General features: G+C 29.7%; 1 long non-coding RNA gene across 1 annotated transcript; it reads right to left on the bottom strand.

Moving 5' to 3' along the window:
* Positions 1–626: 626 nt before the first annotated feature.
* LOC126553765 (uncharacterized) lies at positions 627–1,537 on the bottom strand. Its single transcript, XR_007606580.1, has 3 exons — positions 1,122–1,537; positions 802–983; positions 627–720 (listed from the first exon to the last, which is right to left on the bottom strand). It is a non-coding gene; the product is annotated as an uncharacterized LOC126553765 (long non-coding RNA).
* Positions 1,538–4,965: the final 3,428 nt, after the last annotated feature.

Raw genomic sequence — 4,965 nt, 5'->3', positions numbered from 1 at the left:
ACAATTAAAACAAAAAGTTATGAAATTGGTAAGATAAATTTAACATCTAATAATCTACTAATACTAATAACTAAAACTAATACTTATTAATAAAACAAAAAATACAGAAAAAGGATGTTGAAAAGACAATGACTCTAAGTCAAATTGAGAAGCTGTTGGACAACAAGTTGGCAAAGTTGGAAAATAATTTAGTTGGGTATCTTAAAGTTCAACCACCTATAACAACAAAAAAAGTTAATCCTGAAGTCAAGTCATCTCAACCATCAACATCACGAAAAATAGAAACACAAAAAACATTTAATATTGAATGTTTGGAGTTAGTAAATCAAGTAAATTGTTCATATTTAATAAATATTTAAAATCTCAAAGCTAGTTGTATTAAACATGCACCTAATTAGTAATAAGTTATTTAAAAAGTATACTTACATAATATTTATCTATAGTGCACGGAATGGTGGTGTCCACAACATTCTGATTTCAAAAACTTGGTCAAATTAATAAGCCCCGAAACATATGAGGATGAAACCATCATAAAGAGAGCAAAATCCAGATTTGCGTATTGGTCCAAAGGAGGCGTGGTAATTTAATTGGAAAATATTTGGATAAGCATATATTAAATGAGCAATTTATCATAACAGGCTCGATGTTGTACAAGCGACAGGAAACGATCGATACCGATGAAGGCATATGACATTCCATCATGCTGGCCTACTTCCATGCCTGAAGATATTGAAAAATTAATTAATGATTTTTCAAAATTAAAACAATAATCTTATAATATTATAAAATATAAACACTTACACATCTAAATAATTTTTCAGATTCTAATAATTCTAAAATAGAAATGAATGCTCATGTGACTGAGACAAAACTGTCAACAGTTGACAGTCAACCTAAGTCTGAACAGAACCGAGGTAGTATGGTTAGCTGGCGATCGCCAGGTTTGAAAACGTTTACTTCATAGTTTAGTAAACATACAGTCACTGTTATTAAATGATTAATAGAATTAGATATATGAATGCAAATTTATAATAATAATACAATTTAATTTATAAGTAAATTATAGAATAGTTAATAACTATAATTATAACTATTGTCTATTTAAATTTGTAACTACTTACTAAACAAAGATTTCCTGCCAGAAATCAAACATCCCGGATGATATTCTCACAATAAAAAGATTGTTAGAACTGTTTGAAGATAGTAACTATTAAGAGACTGGAAAACTAATGGATAATTTAAAATTTCCAATAACAAGTACAGCTTACTGTACAAGTAGTACACACACGTTTTTCTGCTGTGGTCACTCATCGTTAACGGCAAATGGCAATTCGGATTAATATGTTAACCGCCATGAGATCCAAAATGGAATCTCACCAAACTTTGTCCACAACACCACGGCGTATTTTGATAGGTTTACTTAGAAACAGTTTGGCAATTTAAATAAATAAAAATAAAATATTGATAAAAAAAAACTAATAATGATATAACTTGTTATACCTTCTGAAGTGGCAACACTGTACTTTTCAAATCCAATGAAAAACCTTAATAAATATTATAACATGCTGCAGGCTGCAGCTTTCATGAATAACTAATTAATCAGCCACAGCAAGCGCACAACACTGATAAGACAGTACTAGACGTCCAACCTTATCTTCGAAGACCGTAGATTATATTACTTATTATTATTAAATATAAATAGTCTATTTCATAAATAATTCTTTTATTATCTATGGTCTATTTATAATCAATGATTATACATATTATTATCTAAACTCATCAATTAAAAATTCGAAAAAATTAATTAAGACTCATGAATAAAAATGATTTTTAATTGGTTTAATATCAAGCAATAATATGGATAAACATTTTGTACTGACTACTGTATTCTTTAATAAATTGATAATTCCGTTACCCACTACCTAGATTATTAAGGTTGTACAACAGTAGCACTTTTAGTAATTAGTATTATTCACTGTACCTATGTTAACATTTTATAAATTAACACCAATATTGAGATGTCGATACCTCCTTTAATTATTAACACATTAATGTAAATGACCCGTCAAAATTCATTAAAAATTAAACTGTGCACGAATTATATTTCAAAAATATAGGTTCCCATTTGAATTTTAAAAGTTAACCCTCAAACCTCCCCTTCACAATTAAAAAAAAAAATTTATTATCAAATTAATTTAGATTATAAGATTTAAAAAAGTTTTCAAATAGGTCATTTTCCCCTAATTTAAATATATCATACTGAAATCTGATGTCACATGAAATTTGGAACACCCTGTATAGCGTTTGAAAACCTGTTAAAATATAATAATTATCGTTATACAAATGTTTATATAGGTAATTTAGTTAGTGAACAGAATTTTTTTTTGAGGAAACAAACTTTTTATTGTTGAAATCCAATTTTTAATTGTTGGAACAGACATTGTTTTCCTATTTTTATCAATGAAGCGCATTGTACTAAGGATTTTCAGACTTTGATCCCATAGCTCATGGTGTGGCGAGTTTTTTTTTTACTGCTGTTCGATATTTTTTGCCGTCTACAATCTTGTCAAAGCTGCCATTCAAGGAATCGAAGAGATTATCAAAAAACTGACAGACAAAGGCAGTATCTACAGCATCTGGGCTAATAATATTTCGAGCTGTAAAAACAAAACATAATTAATTCATTTTTTTATGTTTGTGTATTAAAAAAAAACTTACAAGATAAAAAATTCATTGTAGATGAAACTCTCTGAGAGAAGACTTGTGCTGCGCACTTCTCTTTCATCTTGAATATTTTCTCTGGAATAACATGATTGTCTGAGAGCCTAGGCAACATTTTGCAGTCTGGTATCTTGCAGTCTTCATTGTATAACTCCAGTATATGTGACCATTTTGCTTGTTTTTCTACTCCATCAATACAAAAAATTAAATCTTTGGTGACTAGATTGTTTCTAATACACTTTAGTAAATGTGGCACGTCAAAAATATGTACAAGTTTTAATCTATGGACATTATCAACTTCAACTTCAAAAAATTCATCGGTACATGTCATATTGTTTTTAAGTTGATATGCTCTTGTGTCTCGTTTGAGTATGTTGATGGCAGCTACATTTGCCGTACCTTGGTCACTAACAGTGGCTAAAACCCGCAACCCGGTATCATGAACATTACGAATAACCTGTTAAACAATTAAATCATTTAATCAAGGAACATCTATCATAAATAAAAACTATTTACTTCTTTCAGCTGACGAACTAATTCGTCTTGTTTGGTTGCTCCCTGACAAAATGAATAGGCAATGGGCTGTTTATATTTTTTCCGTATGCCACGAATCATGAAAATAAGAGCATGATCAGCAACATTTTGGCTTCTGAATTTCCCAGTATTAACAAAACCATGTACTTGGTCGGTGACAGAATTGTATGATAAACCACTCGACAGACACACTTCATCAAATAAAATCGTACAGTATCTAAAATGTTAAAAATTGTATTAAAGAAAGAAGATCACTTATAAATAATAAATGCTAACCGTTCACTTGGTTTTAGTTTTTTAACATTGTCTTTGAGGACATCCATCATTAAAGGACAAATACCGGGGCCCATTGTCACACAACTCAATACATTATTTAAGGTTCGTTTACTAGGCAAGACAAACAACTGAGACAACAACCTATAACATTTGGGACTCCTCTTGTACAGCGAAAGGCTCAGCACTTTTTCATCCAGAGTAAATCGCTGACCTTTATTGTTCTTTTTTGTTTCACGTAGCTGAAGTTTTGTAAAAAGTGAAGCTGCTGCAGTGAGTTTGTCAGATAATTTTTGATGCAAATAAGTGTCAGCAAACTTTTTAGCAGCTTTCAGACGCGATTTGAAAAGATTTTTTGAACTTTTTGAACGGTGATATTTTTTAAAAACAGTTTTAGCAGCTGAATAAAGTTTCCTGCACTTTGGAGTTAACAAACTACATTTTTTTACACCAATACTTTCAAGCAAACCTGGAGTAAAAATAACAATTGTTTTAGTATTGAACAATAAAATTTATTACAACATACATGATGTATGAAGTATTTAAAAAAGCATTATAAGCAGGCATGTCAATTTAAGTCAAAACATTTTAGCATGTTTTTAAATAATGTCATACATTAACTCTTTTGTGCTCGGTCGAAAGCAGTAAGCATAATAATATTTTTATCATCAATATTAATAAAGTATTATACCAATTAACTAACAAAATCATTAAATTCACAGTAATGCTTATAACTTAAAAGCAATAGAATCCAATTACCAGGGCATTTATTCAGCTTTTTTGGTGCATGCAAAGCTTTTGGTGATTTCTGTTCAACAATATCAGCAGTTCTATCTATAGATTATTAAAATAAGCACTCAGCTAGATTTTTGTATTTCAAAAATAATACGCAAATACTTTAAAGCACCAAAACTTGATACTAAAGAAGACTATTACTAGGCATACAAGAATTATAATTAACCAATTATGGTTTCATCGATTAATGATGTTTCTAAAACATGAAAACCAGATATGTTAGATGTATCCATTACATCATGTTCACTGTCGTTTTTAATGACCACTAAAGAAAAAATTATGTCACATATTTACAAATATAAAAAAGCATAATATAAAATTGTCTCTACCATCACTAAAAACTGGTGTATTGTCAGAAACAACATTTGAAGTACATTTAGCAGGTGTACTATTATGACTACGATGGACTATTAAAAGAACCATACATATATTTTATAAATTATTAATTAATTTAATATTTACTTACATGGCAAGTTAAGCGAAGGATATGAGTTGGCATTCAGCCTTTTGGTTCCGGGGCTTGAACAATTAGCAGTAAAGTGTACAGCACAAATCACTTTTTTGGCATACACATCATAACAATTGTGGTTTTCCAGTCCGACAATTTTCATCCATTCAAGTAGTCTGGTCATGTTGGTTTTT

This window comes from Aphis gossypii, unplaced genomic scaffold (genome assembly GCF_020184175.1).
Source record: "Aphis gossypii isolate Hap1 unplaced genomic scaffold, ASM2018417v2 Contig00322, whole genome shotgun sequence".
NCBI classification, from domain to species: domain Eukaryota; kingdom Metazoa; phylum Arthropoda; class Insecta; order Hemiptera; family Aphididae; genus Aphis; species Aphis gossypii.
Note: the sequence above shows the minus strand (reverse complement) of the source record. Positions and strands in the feature narration are given on the sequence as shown.